The sequence below is a fragment of the Pelophylax lessonae genome, assembly GCF_965119305.1.
Source record: "Pelophylax lessonae genome assembly, chromosome: 8".
NCBI classification, from domain to species: Eukaryota; Metazoa; Chordata; class Amphibia; order Anura; family Ranidae; genus Pelophylax; species Pelophylax lessonae.
The window spans coordinates 48,025,176-48,048,652 of NC_138775.1; positions in this window are offsets into that span (position 1 = coordinate 48,025,176).

The following is a 23,477-nucleotide window of genomic DNA, read 5'->3' on the forward strand; positions in this document are numbered from 1 at the left end:
GCTGTGTCCTTACTCACGATTGTATATAAAGTGAGTGTACTTAAAGCAGGGTATGCCTATCTATATCTATATAGAAAGTTCAGAGATGTGAACCTGTTCCCTATTATATACACTAATATATGGTATATAACATATTCTATAATGTATCTAATGTATATATATTGTATATAATATATACATAGTATATATATTGTCTAATATATATATTTTTTAGATACACATACATACATCTATATATATACACATAATATATATATATACATATAATATATATACATATATATATATATATATATACATATAATATATATACATATAATATATATACATATAATATATATATAATATATATATATATACATATAATATATATATATATACATATATATACATATAATATATATATATATACATATAATATATATATATATACATATAATATATATATATATATAATATATATATATATACATATAATATATACATATAATATATATATATATATACATATAATATATATATATATATATATATATATATATATACATATAATATATATATATATATATATATATACATATAATATATATATATATATATATATACATATAATATATATATATATATATATATATACACATATATATATATATATATATATATATATATATATATATATATACACATATATATATATACACACATACATATATATATATATATATATAGGGAACAGGTTCACATCTAGGAAGTTTCTATAACAGGAAGCTTCTAGATCACGTCTAATAGGCAGAAAGTGCATGCGCAGATCAGCAGACCAAAAGTTTCTTGCACACCCGCTAGATAAGCGACCCACCCTGCCACCATCCCCCATCCCCCATCCCGCACCCTGCACACTCACACCCCCTCCTTACCTTACACACAAATGCCACGATTTCGTCTGTAAACAGTGCAGGAGCCATGATGCACACTTACGACAGGGCCTGGACAATTTCCGGAAACGTGTGCACGCAGCAAAAGTTTCGTTTCCGGTTTCATGTATAAATGTGAGAACGCGGTTTTGTATATTCGCGAATTCGCGAATAGTGAACATACACAACCATTAAGCAGATTTAACTTAGAAAAAGAAATACAAATACATACATTTGTGGACACCAGAAAACTTTATTTAGACACATGAAGACATTTTCAAAAAAAAATTGGAAACATGCTGTTTATTACATTTGTATTTTTCAAACCAAAACAACCTTTGTACAACATTTAGACCATATACATCGACAAAGAGCCCATAATCAACAGATGCATGTGCAGATTGACAGAATTATGTTAACAGCAATAAATACTTACAGAGAGTCAACACACAACACAGCCAAATCTCACCTCCATAAATAACAAAGGGCCAAAAATGTTACCCATAAAACATGTGACACACAAATATATTGGACCTCTTCGTAGGTCAAATCTTTCCTGATGTCTGAGTGAGCTATATATAATCCAAGCAAACACACCCAGAATGGTAACGCCCAGTCCAAAAATTAACTGTGTGTATCCTGTGTGTTTTGGAGCATGCTCAGTTGCCAAAACAAGGGAAATAGAAATGAGGAATAGAAATGTATGTAGGTGTGTATAGTATATGTGAATTGAAAAAATTCTCTCTTGAAGTTTGCTAGTCATTATTTAGAATGTTTAGATACAGGAATACATACATATATATACAATTACGTGAGAGAGAGAGAAATATATATTTAGGGAAACAATTGAAACACACCTTTTGGGATTTGAGAAGTGAGATTGTGACGATTGACCAGATATGTAAGCCAACAATCTGACTCATCACTCATGAACATCCCTAAATTTGGCGTGGCAATTATATCAGGCGTTCTTATGTGCATTTTGGCTGGCGTTTTCCCAGGCGTTTTGACATGCATTTTTTGGGCAGGCATTGTTATATGAAATCACCTACAAAAGCCCCAAAAACAGACCACAAACACGTACATGTGAACGTAGCCCGTTTGGGGGCGTTTGAGGGGGATTTGTCCAGCTCAAGGATCAGCTCCCAAAACAGGCAAAAAATCCAATCCTATTCAGTTCAATGGCCCCTGTTCCCATGTGAGCATTTTGACGGCATGAGGAAAACACCCAACGCTCACTGAGAAATAGCACAATGATTAGGGAGTCTGCCTTCCTGCTGTAGGTTTGTAAGTTCGAATCCGGAAGGTGCCCTCTGTATGGGCAACACTTGGATATCTCCAATCCTCCAAATGTTGACATCATTAATTTTGTTCATGTTTGAAAAAGGCATGTGTATCAGCAAACTTTTAATCCAAAGACATGAACAAAATACAAAAGATGCCCCATAAAGTCAATATGTAGCAATATTGTGAGCTAAAGCTCTATTTGTTTGTTGGGCATACTTTGCTAATTAGCCAAGTATAAGGGATATATATATATATACCTTCAGTTAAATGTGTAGTAAAATGGTAACACTTGGCCATACCCATATGGAAGAAAAGGTAGTATTTGCAATATATTTCTAAAAACATTCTTTGGAAACACATAAAATATTGTCAAAATTGTGACATTTCCTTGATATGTGTGAAATGCTAATAATCTTTCTTTGAAATATGTTTTACATCTATTTTTTTTCTATCTGACGACCAATTCCCCAATGTAATATTTTGTGGGTTTTTTCAGAGAATGTGGAGGTTCTATATAAACACTGTAGATTTGACTGCTATGATTTCGGAGTTAGCAGGAAAGGTGTATGGAATGTGATGGTGTTTACTAAAGGATCCCTTGTTGGAAGTGTGCATGTTTTTCCAATTCCGCCGGTTTTTGCCATTTTCTATGGGCGAGACAGCGGATTTGCAAGCGGTATTCAAAAAAAAATTGACCCAAAATCGCGCTGGCGAAATTTTTTGAGCCAATTTGACGTTGCGCATGCGCACATTCGCGAGTTCGCAGCTCGCGGCTGGAGGAGCTGTTTAACCTTTCCACACTTTCGCAGATATCTCTCTTTCTAAGTCAGTTTTTGAGATTTTTTAAACGCAAGTCATCTCCAAATTGACTTCCACACCTTCCACAGTGATTTGGGATTTTTGGGGGTACAGGGGAAAATTTGGCTAAACTTTAGTCGAGCTTTTAGCTGGCGTGGTTTTAAGTCGCGCTCTGACCATATTGCATCTTAATGAATCTCACACTAGGCGCTATTTTCCGCCCGCCGTTCTTTGAATGCCAATTTCAGACTTAAATAATCGCCGCTTCGCAAAATCACGCCGAAACGCCAATTCGCCGTACTATGAATCAGGCCCAAAATATGGGATATAGTCTGATCATCATGCACTTTTAGATAATATATATATAATGTAATACTCAATAGAACATTGTCCTGAACATATAAACATAATTTCCTTATCCCCTCTTGGTATATGATGGACCATGGAGGTTGTACATATTTCTGATCTCATTCCCAAATATTTTAAAATAATGTCTAAGTTGTGTGAATTTGTGACCAGAAAAGAAGAAAAAATTGTTCTTTCTATTGAGGGCTCTTTTGCTCAGTGATTAACTTTCCCAGAGTTGAGACAATGGTCTGGTAATTGGATAACCAAAATTGCTGCCTTTTTTTTTTAAGCCTGTTAGAAGATGTACTTGTAGGTAAACATTCCACCAAGGTTGTCTCACCTGGGATAAGCAATTGAGTTGGCTAAGTTTCCAAAATATTATCATTCAAGGCTCTTCAAATACAATCTAGCGGTGATCAAAAATATAACTGTCCTTGGCTTTTATCTCCATTTTCAGCACACAGCCAGTTTACAACCCTTCAATATGGTGACAAAAACACAGGATGTTCTTTCTGAAGACCTTTGTGAATGTCTTGGGTTTAAACCTATTTTGCATCTTATTTCATCTTAAATCTCCATATGCAATTTATGAAAATATGTATATTTCTTCGAAGTAGTTCTGACAACTCAATGCTTTATTTTGCTGAGGAATCACGTTAAAAAACAACCAGCTAACATTTCTAGCCGTGGCCATCCCCAGCAAGGGCAGATGATTCATGCAGCATTTATTTTCTGGAATCCATCTGCCCTTAGCTCAGACGTGCAGGCAGGAGGGTGAACTTAACTGATAAAGCCTCTCCTCCCATTATCCAGATGAAAGAAAAAAATGCTCATGAAGACTCCTGGGATGCATGACATCACTTTGGTTTGGGCCAGAAACCAGGAAACAACTAAAGAAAGGTAAACAGAAAGTTTAAAACAAGAAAATCTAATATACTACCTTCCTATTTATTCACAAATGCCAGCAGCCCAAGGATTAAATAGTTAATGTTGATTGAGAGTGTTTCATTCCAATTTAAGCACTTAGGTCATGGTGCCCACCCTGTGGCAATTTGTTTGCTGCCTTTGGGGCCTCTGAAGACAGTATTCTGTCCTATGTGGTCCATTCAGGCCAGTGAAGGCAATATATTGTAGCCTTGCTTATACTAGTTGAATGGCTTGGATTTTTCCTTTTTCCCGACAGGACAGTAGGTGGCAGCATATAGTCAGCAGCAAGATGGCCACCCCGTGGTTTCTGGGACCAGTGTGATGTCACGCTGCCTGTGTTACATAGTTACATAGTTAGTCTGGTTGAAAAAAGACACAAGTCCATCTGGTTCAACCAATAAAAAACAAAAAACAATAAAGAAAACCCAACCATACAATCCCATATACACAACCCTATACCCGAAGTTGATCCAGAGAAAGGCGAAACCCCAGCAAAGCATGATCCAATTTGCTACAACAGGGGAAAAAATTCCTTCCTGATCCCCGAGAGGCAATCTGATATTCCCTGGATCAACTTTACCTATAACTAGTAGTACCCAGTTATATTATGTACACCTAGGAAAGAATCCAGGTCTTTTTTAAAGCAATTGAGCTGGCCAGAACCACTTCTGGAGGGAGTCTATTCCATATTTTCACAGCTCGTACAGTGAAGAAACCTTTCCATATTTGGAGATGAAATCGGTTTTCCTCTAGATGTAAAGAGTGCCCCCTTGTCCTCAGTGTTGACCTTAAAGTGAATAACTCAACACCAAGTTCACTATATAGACCTCTTATCAGTTTGGTTGCCCTTCTCTGCACTTTCTCCAGTTGCTCAATATCCATTTTGAGAACTGGTGCTCAAAACTGAACCGCATATTCCAGATGAGGTCTTACTAATGATCTGTACAGGGGCAAAATTATATCTCTCTCTCTCTGGAGTCCATGCCTCTGTTAATACAAGAAAGGACTTTGCTCGCTTTGGAAACCGCAGCTTGGCATTGCATGCTATTATTAAGCTTATTCTTGTGTTCTCCTAAATACAAGTCGTATGTGAGTCGGATGTTTGTAACTCGGGGACTACCTGTACTTAATTTTTCTGTGCTTTCCATACCTTTTACCTTTTATTGAAGCAAAAAAATGTGGAAGCGCTGATGTATAAAAGGGTTGAAACAATTAAGACCTCTAGCAGTCTCGTGTAATGTATCTGTAGTCTATGATTCTCTTCTGACGCATGTTTCCAGGCTCCAAAAATCTTATAGTATGTCTGCAGGCTCTTACTATCTCCTGTAACATGCCCTTGGTCTCTGACAGCTTTCTTTAGCATTAAGCTCTCTAAAAATTCAGCGAAGCCCTTTGGCAATGGCATAAGCTACATTTTAGACCCCCTTTATCAAGCAAGTTGACCACACTGCCTTAGATGCTTTAGTGCCAATTAACCTACTAGCTAAAGTGTTTAATCTAAGATCATTCTCATATAATAGCCACTCTCTTGTAATGTGCTTGTTCTCGTTAAGAGCTTTAAAGTGTTACTAAATCAAAAAGAGTAAAATCAGTCTGAATATATAATAAAGCTTGCTTGTTATACTAACTATGAACCCAAGGGGTTAATCCTCTGCATTGTGTAAAAAAGCTATTTGATCCTGTCTTCTCTGATTCTCCCCTTCTTCCACTGTTCCGAATCCATCTCCTGATAAGATAGAGCCTTTGAAGTAACTCTGCACATGCTCAATTTGGTGTGTTGCTAGAATTTTTTTTTTTTTCTAGGGAGGGTGCATGTGATCGGCACAGGGCCAATCAGCACTGTCCAGACAAAGGGTCAGGGGTCCTGCAGCCTCATAGGACAGTCAGAGTAGAATGAAAACTCCTCCTACAAGCTTCAAAGCATAACCGTGGAACCTAAGGGGTTAATCCTCTGCATTGTGTAAAAAGGCTGTTTGATCCTGTCTTCTCTGATCCTCCTCTGCTTTCAAGGTCCTCAACCCATCTTCTGATAGAACAGAGCATTGGGGCAAGCTTCACATGCTCAGTTTGGAGTATTGCTAGAGAGTTTTTTTTTTTTTTCTTGGGAGAGTGCATGTGATCAGCACAGGGCCAATCAGCACTGTCCAGACAGAGGGTGGTCAGGGGTTCTGTAGCCTCATAGGACAGTCATGGGAAAATGAAAACTCCTCCTACAAGCTTTAACCAGACACTGATAGAAGTCACAAGACTGCTATATAATGCTGATGAAAAAGGTATTTAGCATTTTATATTTACTAAAATAATTGCATTTCCATGTTCTGTGTACTGTGAGAGACCAGATATAGTGACTGCAGACTCCTGGGTTTAGTAGCACTTTAACTTTAAAAAAACTACTATCTCATAGTATATCAGGTGTTTGGAATTGGATTGCATTGTTGCACAAAATTCAGGCTCAAACAATTCCCATACTCTGTACAATATAAAATAAATAGACGAATAAATAAAATAAAATAAATAAAAAATAAATAAAAACAAAAAATGACAGTGGTGTTAAATCTCTAGATAAATCTCTAGCTAAAGCTATAGATACACTTGCTGTTCTTGTTCCTTTCTATATTAATCCTAATATGTTTTGTTAGTTTATGATGTAAACATTTTTGTAAACATGGATTTTTGGGTGGAGAAAGGTCTGGTAGTCCACTATGCCAGCAAATGGGCAGCCTTATTCTACTGTAAAGATTCTGTAAAAAAGTTGATTTAGAGAAGATGAAGGCAGAGGTGAAGATGGAGGTGGAACCAGAAGATTTTACAATCTGCAACCAAAATCGTATTGGTTACTCGTCAGTCTCGTACCACGAGAGCCATCGGTTAAAGTTTATGTCTGGCCATGGCCCTTCACAATCAGGTTTACTCCCCACACCCCCTCTACCTAATCATTAAAAAAGTCCATTAAAAGCTCTAATTACTTAAATGAATCTGTATTATGTGATGCTCTAGCATCTGAGTCTTATTTTGTCTGATCTGAACAGTGGGAGGATCTTCTTTCAGGTGCCCATGTCTCTGGCTGGGTGATGTGAACACTTCCCATTGGCTGACCTGTGGCTGGGTTCTCTTGGACTCCAATAGACTGAAGTAGTATAATGATCCCTTAGAATGAGCACACACAGCAATGTAACAACACCGGTCCCCGCAACTTGAAGGGGTGACAGTTAAGGGATACAGTGAGGGTTTGATATTAACACTGTCTTATAAGATTTTTATTTTTTTTTAAAGGTTGGGAATGGGTGGAAGGGATGGATAGGGGACAAAATATGCTGAGAAATGGGATCTAATTCAGAACATTTTGAGTTTGAAGTTCTGTGTACCGCTGCAATGTGACACCCGTGGACACGGGACTCTCATGCACATTGGCTAACCTTACGAGGTTCTGAATTCCTTGTATTAAGGTAAAAAATGTTTAGGCATCAGCATCCCCCTCACCCCTAGTGTGATGCACATCCGCAGCTCTTCTCTTCCTCCACTTCTGGGTCTCACTGGCCTTGCTGGGACACTGGGAGCCATTGGCTCCCAGTGCTGTGAATTAAAGCCAGTGACAAGGGAGCAAGTGGAGAGGCTGAGTTCCACTGTCTGTGTCAACAGCATGAGTGCCCCTATGGGCAGTGGCTTGCCATGAGGGCACTGGGCATAGAGGAGGGGCCAGGAGCACTGGCAGAGGACCCAAGAAGAGGAGGCTTGTGGTCACTCTGTGCAATTCCATTGCACAGAGCAGGTAAGTATAGACATGTTTGTTATTTTTATTTATTTTTTTTTTTAATTTTAACTTTACAATCACTTTAAATGAATAATGCTTTAACCTTTTGAAACACAATATATTCCTTCCACTAACATTATACAATCCTGAAAATGGCCATAATGAACTAGTATGCATCGCATACTAGTACATTATAAGAGACTTACCTACAAACAGGGCCCTCCAGCGCTGGGCTGTCATTGCTCCCTCTGCTCCCCAGGGCTTCCATGTTAACCGGATCTTCCTCCTGGGTTGCAAATCTTCGACAGCTTGATTGGCCAGGCTGCAATGATGTCACTTCTGCATATGTGCACAGGAGTCACATCACAGCGGCGTACAGAGCAGGCCGTAATAAAATAATAATAATAATAAAAGGTTAGGCTATATAGTGATCACAACTTAAACTGGTAGAAAACTCTATTACACTACTTGTATCTACAGGTAAGGCTAAAATAAGACTTACCTGTAGGTACTGTGAATATCTCCTAAACTTGCACAGTGTAGGAGATATTTAGAGTGCATTCAGCCGGTGACATCACCGGCGCATGTACTCTGAAGGTCTGGCTAACAGTGCCGGACCTTCAGAGCCAGTGCTGTAAACCTGTGTAGCCAGAAGCTGAAAACCCAGAAGGAAGACCGGGAAAGATGTCAGCCCTCTTAATGGTGATAACGCGGTGCTGGAGGGCTTCGTTCTAAGGTAAGTTTCTCATATTGTGCTAGTATGCAATGTATATTTTTTTCCAACTGCTGGTTTACTACCGCTTTAAGATTGTTGTTGGGTGAATTGAAATATATTCTGAAGATAAGAAGTCTGAACTGTGGAAGCTGTGCCTAAAATGGCAAGCAGAGACTGTACTTTGTTTTGCACAACGTCTTTATGTGGTGGTGGCTCTTTTGGTAGGATTGGATCTTTTCATCCTCAGAGTCAAGACAAAATGTAAGGCTTTGGATACTGTTTTGGCACAATTAACATTCCTACACAGATGTTCCTTTTAAGGTGGCCAATCTTCACATTTTATGTTCAGGTCCACCTTCTTTAACAATAAATGGTATGAGTTATTCCAAGGTTTCTGCATTGCTTACATAGGCAACACCCCAACATTTTCAAAACCTAGACATTCATAAATATTAGCCCCACTTTGTCATATTTTTTGTGAATTAAATCAAATACTACTAATCAGAAATCCTAAATTTGCATTTCGAAATGACATAAAGATATGTTTGCTGAGGTCCTTGAAATCAAAGGAAAAACAAGTTGCTATTGATGTCTGCCCTATAAATATTCCAAATTAAAATTCATGCTTGGAGCAGATTAGATGATCTTTTGATTAGTTTTGCGGTCGCGTAGATGAGTCAGTTTATTATGCAGTAGGTCATTGCAATCAAAGATCGGAATGCCATTAGTTTGACTCAGCAACAAATGAGGACAGGCTATTTAATGTGGAATTATAAGATGGCACATTAGTTAAAAGCAGTGACATGATTGCTTCATTCTTAGGGTAAATGCACAATTTACCGTCAGATTTCCTGTCCATGTTATCTTTGTTCCATTGCCTTGTATTTCAAGGCTAGAACAGCAACTATGGGGAAAAATGTTGTCTGCCACTGGAATCTTTGAGTTTAATTATGTTACTGTCAGTTTCAAGACGGGAGGCATGACAAATAGTTGTTATTTTGAGATTAAAGGAATCGGCTCCGCTTGGCAAACGGTATTGATGTTCTGTTTGCAGTGGGGTTCTACAAGGCTCATCTGGGTTGTTTTGTTAATTTATTTGACCTTCTTCGTGTTCATTTTGACACTGAATAGAGTACCGTATAATAGGAATCATAACCAACATTTGGCAGCTAGACCTCCATATTTCTTTTTTATACATTGGTTTTCATATATGTCATGGTATCTAACTGCTTCCTCTTTGACCTTGTAATTTTTTTGACCTTTACAAATTCATTTCTGAAAGAAAAGGATAACAATATGAAGTTATATATTGTCTATATTTATTTATTTATACATACTACTATGCATCGTAGTTGGTCTTGGCTTTCCTTAAGGTGGATTCTGCTTGGCCTCCTTGTAGTATTTTGGAGAATTTTGTTGTAAGGACATTGTAGGCTTCAAGAGCACTTAAAAACACAAGCACTAAAATTTCATATAACTTTTACAATGTTCATGTAATTTCAAAAGGTGATTTTCAAAAAGCTTAAGTGTTCAGCTTTCCATAACCAAGATGGAGATTGACACGTTGTCATTTCCGTCCGGGAAGTAGCGTCCGGTTGCTAGGCATTATCTATTTAAGGCGCGAGGGTGCCGCCCTCTCCGTACCCCGCTGAAAAAGTCACGCCCATTGACACAACGCGTACGGGGGAGGAGCTGTGACGTCACCCGCGACGCTCCGAGAGGATCACACGCCCGAGCACATCGTCTCTCATGTTTGTTTGCTGATCCTGATGCACTAGGAATAGTGCTACCTTTGTAAGTACCTTGTTTTATTTGCAATAAATTTACCATTCAAAACGGAGAGCACTAGATGTCCTCATTACTCTTTCATGTGGAATACCAAATCGCTGATCTGCTGAGGTGCTGAGGTATCCAAGCTTATGAGATCGGGATTGCAGGAGTTCATCAGAGATTCTGATAATAAGCGTAATGGCCTTTGTGGTCATTTAATGGAGGTGAGAGGCTGGCACTTACTGTGGTGGTGGAGTCACGAATATTTGGTGATATATTCATCCTTTTCAGCACGGGTCTCCCTTACCTTGCCTTTATCCTCGGCTCTGTGGATTTTAAGGACACTCTCCTATCCATTTGATTGATATGGACATTGCTTTCTAATATTTATAGCGCTGCACCACTTTTGTATTATATGCTAATTTTTGGATTTGCTAGTCTTGACCAATATTGGTGTTCAGCAGCTTTTTACACATTCTTATAGATTATAGCGCTGAATAAGCCCTTGTTTTATATTTTGTTTCCATAAAATAATACCTAATGATTTAGGTACAGATCCTTGCTCAGGCTACTGCTATTGGGTGACAATGGTCTGTCCATGTCTCCTAGTTGGGCTCCTGCAATGTCACCCAATAACACGGCTTCCTATAGAGACTAACAGGGGCTGTTTCATTACATAGGTGCAGTCCACTATTGTCGCCATGAGCCCTGAGAAATGCAGTGCAGCCATCACTGAAGTACATACATGCAGACTGAGTGTATGTGGCAGGAAAGAGGCTACAACAAAAAAGGGTAAATGCAAGTATTTATCCTTAACAAAATGTACATATAAATGATAAAGTCACCCTTATGAAATAAAAATATTAAATGCACATATTCTGAAGGAAAGAATAATCGGCATTTATATATTTTTTTTCACAGGAGCCTGCAGAGCAGGTCCCCCACTATCAGTGGGTCATGGGTACAATGTCAGGCTCCTGCAAATATTGCCTACAGCTCTGTGCACATACCTCTGTACGGGCTGTAAGGTTCAGAGCTGTTGGAAGTATGAATGGACTAGGAGCACGCTGATCAGATGTAACTTATAGTAATGGGCTGCTGTTAGAAATGACGGGGCCCTGCATAGCCTACCTGCCAGGGCCCCCCTTGAAAATATCAAAACAACATTTTCACTAAAAATATACTAAAAGCATTCCTAGAGGACACAAAGATAACAGAGAAGCTGTGTGAATTAGCCCTTTTTTAATTGTTTTTTACAGTTTTGAAAAAACATTTTATAATTTAAAAAAAGTTTAAATGTTTTAAAGTTATTTTATTTTACAATTTTTGTTAAATTATTTTTTTTTACAATTTTTTTTTTTACAGGACAGGGAAGCCTAGAGCTTCTGCAAGGGGCCTTGTGTCTGTGTCTCTCCCTGCAGCAGCTGTAAGCTGGCGGGAGGGAGAGAAACTGTTTTTCAGCTGCTGCAGAGAGCCACACAGGGCATCCTGTAATTCCCCCTCCACCCGATCGCACTGATTCCCTCTACTGTTTAGGCCCCCCTGTGCACCCAACTTTCCTACAGGAGGACTGGTGCCCCCCTATCAGCTGCCCTGATGACGTGGCTGTGCGGGCGCAGCCCCACACAGCCAAGCTGATTTAAAATAGCACAGCAGCTGTGGGGGAAAGGAACCCCGGCCTACTTTCATGGGGGGTCTATAGGGGAGGGAGCTCTGCTGTACCATGTTACACCCCCAAATACTTGGGGCATAACATGTAACTTGTTCAAAAGGTGAACCTATCCTTTAAAGTGGAAGTTCAGTCGCACACTAACTAAACATAATCTAATCCTACCCCCATTCTATGCCTTTTCTATCTACCCTGGGAAACTAAAGATCTGTATACTTACCTATTCTGAGGATGCTCCAGTCCGGCCATATGATTATGTCCTAGCATCAGCTTCAGTTTAGAGGGGGGACAGCTGACAACAGATGTCCTAGAGTAAGCCTATGGGTGATGTTGTCATCAAGGCTCTGTAGCCGTTGTCATGATCTCTCCTCCTCACTGAAGCCGGTGCTGGGACCCAATCATGTGAGCCTTGGCATATGTAAGCATACAGATCTTTCCTTTTCAGGGTAGATAAAATAGTCTTAGAATGGATGTGGGAGTAGATTTAAGTATAGTAAGGCTCCTTTCACACCTGGGCATTCCGGAAATTTGTGGGCAGACTCTGCCCACGATTCCAGAATCACAGCAAAACACTGGATGCATTTGCGATGCCATTACTTCTTAATGACACCCTAATCATACCACGATTTTGTCGCAATTGTCACACGATAAATCGCACTGCACTCATGGCAAAATCGCATTGTGCGTAGCTTGTCGCTCAAGCTTTTGGGTGACATTGTCGCGAATTGCGATTTGACATGACTTATCACGTCATTGGACGCCATTAAGAAATAATGACATCTCAAACATATCCCGCATTTTGCCATGATTCTGGAATCACAGGCAGAATCACTGGACTCTGCCCACAATTCCAGAATGCGCAGGTGTGAATGGAGCCTTAGTGTTTGACTAAACTTCCAGTTTGTCAATAACTCCCTCCAGCACAAATAGAACAAAGGTAGAACATTCAAAGTACACTGCTCATTTTGTATATTTGGATTTAGTGATATTATAAAACTGTTTTGGTGTAAGTTATATGTATGCTCTTGGTGTATCCTCTCCATGGGTGCCATATTTACAATATATTGCTGTTGGATTTATATATGTATTTTTAAACAGAAAACAGATCTTCACTGGATCTTAGTCCCAAAAACACTATATTATTCATTTTTAATATTCAAAGTAAACTCCCCCATCCAGGGGCATATCTACCATGAGGCAAACAAAACGTTTGCCTTGGGCAGCATTTTTCAGGGGGGTGGTGCTGCCCCCAGGCTCCCTCTCCCTGCCACCTCATTCAGCTGCACTGATTACCCCCCTGAAAAGGTAATCTCCTGCAGCTGTCAGCTTCCCCCCTCTGCCCTCCTGCCAACTTTGGGAGCTGCAGGGCATCCACAAATTAATCTGGTTGGCCAAACAGACCCCCCCGCTGATCCGACACCCCCTTCAGTGCCCCCCACCCCAGTGAGTACTGGGCGCCCCCTCACCTAAAGCTGCTGGCCGGCTCTCCCTCTTCCCCTTCCTGCCAGCTGCAGCCGCTGCTAGTGCAGGAGGTCGATGGATGGATGGAGAGCGGAGGGGCCGGTAAACATGTGTTCCTTTCCTGAAAGAATACAGACAGAGATCAAAGTAATGACCGCTTCTGTATTCATTATTCATTGACACATAGTAAACTTTGCTTACTATTTGTCAGTTTGTGAATGAAATATAGTAAACACTGTTTTCTATATTTCATTTTATGAATGAATAGGAGTCTTTATATGGGCTCCTATCTCATTCATCCACAGTGCAGCTGAGGCTGCAGAGAAAGGGACGGTCTTTAGTCCCTTTATCTGTCTCAAAAAAGAGACATTAGAGGTCCGTTTAGACCCTTGATGTCTCTCCAAAGCCTTCCCTTCCAAAAAAAAAAATGTAAAAACTATTAAATAAATAATATAAAATTTAAAAAATTTAACTGTATCTGTACAAAAAAACATAAAGTGGAAAAAAAAAGAAAATGAAAAACATAGTGAGAGCCCTTTCACAAAGGCAAGCTCCGTAAAGACTATCCGCCTGCTCAGCGGGGGATCTGTTTGCTATGCTGGGTGTACACGGACACAGCCTGCTCTTCCCTATGGAGTAGTTGGATGGAATTGGAATAAAGGGTAGAATCTATGCACTACCAAACGAGAAAAGAAGTGTCGGGGATAAAAAGATAAATAGATGGAGCACCAGAGATCCTGCAGCTAGTTCTGTAGTGTCACCACATACGATCAAATAAAAGTGTATAAGAATAACCAGCGCTAAAACCTCTTAAAAAATGGTGAACCATAAGTTACTGTATACAGTAAAAATATGACATAGGAAATAAATGTCTTGAAACAGCAGTTTCCCAGGAAGAGATGGAGTCTCCACAGGCGATATGGGAGCCAAGGTCCTGCTCCTATAGGCTGGTCTGTAATACTTATAGGTATGTGGCCCAGACACTCGATGATTAGAGGGAAAGATGTAAAGATGTAAAGAGGGTCTCATAGCGCAGTATGTTTAAACACGATTTATTTCCAGGTAAAAAGATAAATTTTAAACTCGCATTTAGGTAGATCAATAGGTGCATACAATGAAAGCAAAGCCGCCGATGCGGTTCCTGTATTCTCTCACCGACTTCCGGGCTCGGCCGTAGACCAGGAAGTGACGTCACCACGGCGTCCCGACGCGTTGCGTAACCAATCAAGTTACTTTATCAAGCTTGTGAACAGTTCCTTTACTCATAGAAGCTGTGCAACTTGCTCCTTTGTATGATTCGCAAGGCGATTTTTGACCTTCTGCACATTTTTCACAGCTACCAGCAGCTCATGTCTCCTATGGCACTCTAATTGAATTATTGTTTTTTATATCAATTGCTTCAGTCCGAGCTTTTAACTAGTTCTGGGTCCATAGAACCTGTACAATTTGCTCATTATCTGCACATAAATTTATTTTACCACTTTTTTCACAATACGAATGATTTTGGAATATTTGAACGTTTAGTTCACTACACATTACCTTCACTTATTCAGCACCTTGGCACTTTAATTTAATTCTTGCACTGGACACTTTATATTTGATTGACACTATTTATTGCTTTATTGTACTTTCAAGACATTTATTTCCTATGTCATATTTTTACTGGATGGAATTGGACTGCCATCTGATCCACCAAACAGATAGGAAATAGATCCCCCATCCGTCTGTTTTTTACAGGATCAGATCGGATGGCAGCAGGTGCCAACGGACAGGAAGGGGTGGGACATATTTAGATGGGGGGGGGGGTGCCCAATTTTAGTCTTGCCTAGGGCAGCACAAAACCAAAGTTCACCACTGGTCACAGGTAGAACAAAGCCAACTTTTGTCATTTCCCAATTATTGGACACTTCACAGAGCATGTTCTGATTCTAACATTCACTGTAAAAAAATTCTCAATATGGGTGATGGATAAAATTTGGGGTCATAGAAAAATGGTGACAACATTCACATTTGCTAGCATTGCTTTTTCAAAAGCCAAAATAATGTATAAAATTGGTTTACGCAAAGCAATCAAGTATGATTCATCTGTTGCTGATCCAATTTGACATGTTGGTGGCTCTGTGTATGTCGTTTTAGGATTTTCACTGTTTTGTTGAATAAACCAATTAAATTACTTTTAATAAAGCACTTTGTAACAAGACTTGTCTGTCCTACAAACACTTTTTATTTTTCTGAAACAATGTTGGTCTGGTGTCCGTATATTGAAATATTAAACTTTATTGGATGGACAGAAATATAGGAGAAGTATGGGACATTCTATGTAATGATTTTTTTTAAATGTATGTGTGCACCTCACTGCATGTAAAAATGATCAACAAAATTAAATTATGAATGATTTTGCAAATTAACATCACCAATGGAACATAGCACAATAAAAAGTGTGTCCGAACACATCAACACTACAATCTTTTGCTATAAGGAATTTAGGTGTGCTATCCCTTTAAATAATGATCAAATATTAACAAAATGAATTCAACTGTGCAAAATCGCAATCGAACAAAAATATATCACAAAAAAAAATCTAAACACGGAAAGCACCAATCTTATAGATGTGAATTTCCAATAAACTGTAATAAATATCACAAATAATTTATACATACACAGGATGAGTTTTAATGGGATTTTATCAGTGCCAGAGGAAAAATGAAACAAAAAGATGTTCATAAAAATTAACACATTTTATTAGTAAAACTTTAAAAATGTAACACATTAAACATTTAGCAACTTGTCTTTTATGGGGGTCACAAAAGGTATATTCGCAACTGATGATGATGTGGTGTCTGTTCCTGACATGTTTCGCCGCCTAGGGCTTCCTCAGGGGATTTTTTAACCCACTTAATGTATAGCCACTATATTTAAAAGACAAAATATGCCATACTAGTATATAACAATATGAAATAATCACATCAAACAGATAAAGAAAGAAAAACAAAAAAACATAACAAAAAATCATTATTATTAACCTTATCCAGCCATTCCAGTGCTTACCCAGAAAGGTCTCCCAGTATCACCAGGGAGGGGCAAATAAAGCCGAAATCTTGCTGGAGCTACGAGGGTAGCCATTAAGACAAACTTAGTCCAGTAATTGTACTAATCTTCTAATGACATTTTAATTGAGATACAAATCGACCATATTGTGCAATGTTGATACTTGTCTGGTTTTTATATGAAACTGACATTTTGGCAACGTTAAATATATACTCTTTATAAGTCACTGTTACTTACTGAAACCTAGTTAGGTACTCTGTAACAGTGGGGCTCAGTTTTATGTTTAATCACTGACATTTAATAGACTTAAGATTATCTTTAAAGGTTTGAATAAATTACATTTAAATAAAGTCACCCTCTAATGAAAACGATACAATTTTGGACACATGACTCATACAATACTATTGCTCATTTTATCAGCCTTATCCTGGCTGGATCTGGCCATTGGTTAATAAACTTGGTACCCTTGGCTAAACTTATGTTAGCAACTTAGTGTGTGAATATGCACCTAAACCATTATACCTCTGTGTGCCACTAGTAATTTTTTGAGTGTCCACTTGCTGGAGATATATATCTAATTAGCAAATGACTGTCTGTTATAGCTTGTTATAGCTCTGTGGTCACATGGCGCCCTCTTCACCATTTTAGTTGCCCCTCACAGTGCCAAAGTGAGTGACACTGGGAGACCTTGCCAGGTAATCACTGGAATGGCTGGACAGCCCTACAGATAAAGCAGTTTTCTCCAGGGAACAGCCTTTCACCACTCCACCAAGTCTGGTATTAGTCTCAGGCAACCCCATGCATTCAAAGAATGAAGTACACAATAATGCATTACCAGAATAAACAGCACTATTTTTTTAAAAGTGTTATACTTACAAAGAACTTTGTTATAATAAGGCAATACAATAAGCAATGGATGCAGGGTTCACATGTCTCCAGCACATACAGCCATGCGTAATGACTTCGATGCCAAAGGCTCCGACTGGCGCGATTCGTCCAGTAATGTCTTCAGATGATGAATGAATATGTATAAATTGCAACTTTTTGGTAATTGCTAATTGTTAGGATTGGTGTTTTCCATGTGTAGCACTCTCGTCCTAAACAGGGCTGCTAATGAATATAGTTGTGCTAGGTGGTAGCTAGCCTAGTAATTTGTAGTCTTTGGGATCAAATAGGTTTCCTCCTAAGCCTGGTTTACCTGTGGTTTCCGCCTTTTGTCAATAGGTGGCACTGTTACCTTTGGCACTAGTATGATGAGCTACAGTGAATTCAGGTTATGACTATGTATACTTTTCTCAGCCAATCATACTGGTCGCTGAGTATGCTGGGAGAAGGTATTTATCTGGAGGAAGTCAGGTGATCTGGGTCCTTTTCCACCCAGACTGCGGTCTGGGTGGGTGTGTGAGGAACAGCTGCTGCTGGGTGGGCCTAAAGACTGAGGACTAACCATCTGCTCAACCTGGAAGCATGAAGGAAAGGATGGAGACCTGAGCCTGAGATGAAGTACCAGAGGCGACTCTTGCATGGACCAGGGATCCGTGGAGAGCCTGGGAAAGCATCAAGATGGAATCATCCATAGAATTTCTTCACCTTGATGTGAGTTGAGTTTTGTTGCTATAGGAGACAGCTTATGCTACAAAGTACAGATTGCTGGTTCCAGCCTAAAGGCTCTTTTCCTGTACTGCTGTCTACCTTCTCTACATTTTTGTCTAAGGAGTCTGCCGGTCTTTAAGTCTGCTGCTGTTTTTGACTAAGGGTGTCCTGCGCCCTACCCCTCTCTCCCACATTTTTCCTGTTGTGAGAAATAAACTTCTCTTTGTTCAACCATAAAAGTGACTGGCGCCCATCTTTCTACTTTGCACACCACCCACCATGCCTAGTAACCTGCATTCCGAGGAGGAATGTCAGCCATCTCTGTCTCTGGGGGTCACACCAGGCCTCTGGAGGTTGGGGGGGGGGGGGGCTACACGTGTTTATATTTTTTATGTGACACGTTTTTGTTCGATTTTGCACAGTTTAATGAATTTTGTTAATATTTGATAATTATTTAAAGGGACAGAGCACCTATTTTTTTTTTTTCGTATATATAATTATGAAACTCCAGGGCACAACAACAACATGTCACACTTACTGACTGTGATATATTTACTAAAGGATTAATTCAGTGGCTCCATTTTAAAGGAATGGTGTGTCCGCTATGTCTGTTGGTATTGATTAAAGGGTTATCTATATTTTGAAAGTAGATATTCACTCTGTCTGCTAAGACCCTGCAGCATTACAGTAGACTGACTCAGGCTGTTTGGGTAGTGCTATAACAAATGTCTATCATAAGGGTGTAAAATACTATACTCAGTGTGCATTGATTAGTGCTGGAACACAAGTGGTTGGTGTGATAATTAATCAAGTCATGATGCATGTATGGCATATACTGAGGGCAGATTGCTGTCATAGTCTGGACAAAAGGTCTATACCCATTATAGCAACTGATCTTGGCTAACAAATTGGATGGATGATATAATTATATGACCTCTGTCCATGGTGGGTCATTACACACAGGCATACACATCTGTAATACACGTTTTCAAAAAGATATTGTTATTTAGGAAAGAAACAAGAAAAATCCACTACTTCTGAAATGAATGCTGAATAACTCAGAATAGCTGTACATAACCTCTGTTTTAATCTATAGTTATAATTTTATTTCAGGAGCCCTGAAGTCTAAGGCAAATGTATATTTTTATTCGTTATTTAACTAATTTTGTTTAGTTAAATCCGTTTAGTTTTTATATATATTAGTTTAGTTTAATTTAATTATTTTCAAATTCCATTCAAATTTTCTACATTTTTAATTAAATTAGACTGAATCGAGTTAAAAAAAAACAAAATCGGAAAATATTGAATCAGCATTCAAATTCATATTTCAATATTTCAGAGGAAATTTGCTTTGTCATTTTGGAGAATTTGTTTACATTTGTATTATTAATAAGGTTTATTTCAAATATAGGAAGTATTCAGTAGTATAAAAGAACTATCTGAATTCAACATTTTGCTGTTGTACATGTACAATACTGGGGAAACATTTTAGGCAGGTGTGAAAAAATAATGTGAAGTAGAAATATTTTCAAATATATAAAATATGTATATTTTAACCACTTAAGCCCCGGAGGATTTTCCTGCTAAACGACCAGGGGGTATTTTGCTATTTGGCACTGCGTGACTTTAACAGACAATTGCGCAGTCGTGCGATGCTGTATCTAAACGAATTTGGCGTCCTTTTTTCCCACAAACAGAGCTTTCTTTTGGTGGTATTTGATCACCCGTGTGATTTTTACTTTTTGCGCTATAAACAAAAAAAGAGCGTACATTTTGCAAAAATAAGAATATTTTTCACATTTTTTTTATATGAAATTCCCCCAAAAAAATGTAAAAATCAAAATGTTTTAAAATTTTCGGCCAATTTGTTTTATGCTACCTATGCTTGGTAAAAAAAATCGCAAAAAGCGTATTTTGATTGGTTTGCGCAAAAGTTATCGCGTTTACTAACAAAGGGAAAGATTTTTTTCATTTTTGGTGGTTTTTTTTTAACGTGTAATGGCGGCGATCTGCGATTTTTTTTGCGGTACTGCGACATTGGGGCGGACAGATCGGACCCTTGACTGACATTTTTGACACTTTTGGAGTTACCAGTGACATTTCTACAGTAATCAGTGCTATATATATGCACTGTTACTGTAAAAATACACTGGTAGTGAAGGGGTTAACTTTATTTGGGAGGGAGGGGCTGTGTGTGTCCCTAGGGGCGTGCTTTCTACTGTGATTGGCTGTGGCTTGAGCTGTAAGGACACTGATCAACGGATCTACATAGTAGATCCATGTGATCAGTGTTTTTACAGCGAGGAGAATGACAGGTGGCTTGTTTACACAAGCTGCCTGACATTCTCCCTCTCCCCCGCCGATCGCCGAGTGACCGGCGGACATCGGGTCCACTGGTCACACGCGCGGGGGGGTCCGTGACCGCGCGGGAGCGCGCCTCCGCGGGCGCGCGCTCGCTCCCCAGAGCCTCACAGGCGAGCGACGTAGACCTACGTCACTCTGCCTGTGAGGGGCTGACTGCCGCAGTAAATATACTGTGAGCAGTCGGCAAGCGGTTAAAAAAAAAAATTTTTGTATCAATTTAACACATATAAAGTGAACGAAACAGAAGAAATATTTGAATCAAATCAATATTTGAATACCTTTTGGCTTCAAAACAGCATCAATTCTTTTAGGTACACTAAAACACAGTCAATCAATGGGGTTGATTTACTAAAACTGGAGAGTGCAGCAATAGTAAGCAAGCAATATATTGACTATTAGAATTTGTTCCCGAATTAGAAGCTAATTCGAATTTCATTATTGAGAATGAATTTTGTTTTGTTATTTCAGAGATGCATTTATTATTATTGTTATTCGTTATTATTATTGTTATTCAGAATTCAGATACATCTAAATTTCCTAATATAGAAAAAAATTGTCTGAATTTGGATTTGGAACTAAACAAATTGCACATGTCTACATTATACAGTATAAACCGCACAAAACAATTTTACAATATCCCTAGATCTACACTAAACAAAATTATAAACGCAACGCTTTTGTTTTTGCCTCCATTTTTCATGAGCTGAACTCAAAGATCTAAGACGTTTTCTATGTACACAAAGAGCCTATTTCTCTCAAATAGTGTTCACAAATCTGTGTTAATCCCCGTACACACGTTCAGATAATCGGACGACTTATCGTTCGCATTTTGTTGCATAATACTAACATCGAATTCAACAATGCGTACAAACCATATGATTTTTTTCTTACGATTTGGGAAAAGCTTCCTGGTTGCTTATACGTATCAGATGGTTCAAAACAAAAACAATGGCAGCCAGGCTTTTTCCGTGCTATTTTAGTGTTTCTGATCATGCCCGGTCTTTGTCGATCGATTTTTAGCGGACGCATAGTGTACTGATGAAACGATTGTCGTTTGCGGGGCTATCGTACGACAGAAGTTTTCCTGTTTGTCCCTTTGGATTTTGTTGGATGAACTGTCGTGATCGGCTGTTGAAAGCTGTGTACTAACGATCAGATTATCGTGCGATTAGGTTGAAAGCGAGTTTTATCATACGATTATCAGAACATGTGTATGGGGCATTAGTGAACACTTCTCCTTTGCCGAGATAATCCATCCACCTCACAGGTGTGGCATATCAAGATGCTGCTTAGACAATATGATTATTGCACAGGTGTGCCTTAGGCTGCCCACAATAAAAGGCCACTCTAAAATCTGCAGTTTTATCACACAGCACAATGCCACAGATGTTGCAAGTTATGAGGGAGCGTGCAATTGGCATGCTGACTGCAGGAATGTTCACCAGAGCTGTTGCCCGTGAATTGAATGTTAATTTCTCTACCATAAGCCGTCTCCAAAGGCGTTTCAGAGAATTTGGCAGTTCATCCAACCAGTCACACAACCGCAGACCACGTGTAACCACACCAGTCCAGGACCTCCACATCCAGCATCTTCACCTCCAAGATCGTCTGAGACCAGCCACCCGGACAGCTGCTGCAACAATCGGTTTGCATAACCAAAGAATTTCTGCACAGACTGTCAGAAACCGTCTCGGGGAAGCTCATCTGTATGCTCGTTGTCCTCATGAGGGTCTCCACCCGACTGCAGTTAGTTGTCGTTACCGACTTGAGTGGGAAAATGGCTGGATTTCCACTCATTTATACACTCATTTAGGCATACTTCTTTTCAGTGGTAGAAATCTATTCATAATACTGTCTTTGGCCAGAAATTTGACAGCATAGAGGCCATTTTAATTTTTCAAAAACTATGTTTTTAGCGCATTTTCAATTTTCATTTGGCATTTTAAAATCTGAAGCCCAGTAATAAGCAAGCTTTTGTAGATGGGGTGCAGTAAAATGTGGCAGAATAACACACTCAATCCCAGTGCAGTGAAAGAACTTGAATTGAAAAATTGCAGAAACAAAACCGGAGGGAATGCAGCCCAACTGGGAACACTCACAATTCCAACAGCATGTAGAGAGCAGACTGTAGTCAACAGTGTCTGTAGAGAGGGGAAGAATGAGGCCTGACCGTCTTGTGCCCGATGGGCAGGTGTCCAGAGAGGTTGCGAGCCCTATTCTTTCCCTCCTTGTCAGAAGCCTTTCCCTGCTGCTAGTGCTGTCCCTAAAAGATGAGGTACCTGTCCTTACTGTACCAACTTGCAAATGCGTGACATTAGGAGTCAGTGCCTTAAATAGGCTCTGCCTGGAACAAGGTGGCTGCCAGAGTTGGAGTCCAATTGGATGCTTTCCCAGTGACCCAGGAAACCATAGAGGAACTGTGTTCCTCCTGACTTCCTCTCCAACTGCAGTGCTACTGCGGAAGAACGCCACCTGCAGTAGGGAAAGTAGATTGCACCTGTATACACACGCCCATGCCATTAGGGCTGAAAATCGTGTTATTCTAAAGAGAAAATGCTTCCTGGTACTGTCAAAGCTGTCCCCTTCCTGCCTCTTGCTCATTCCTAGTGTGGCAATCCATCTATGCGATGGGTCAAAATAAGTTTGTAATGGGCAGGACTTTGTAGACAAGCTCCAGGACTACTTGGAGATGTTTGAGCCTCATGTGCCAGCAAAATATATATATATATATGTATATATATATATATATATATATATATATATATATATATATACGGTATATATATATATATATATATATATATATTTTTTTTTTTTTTTTTTTTTTTTTTTCCT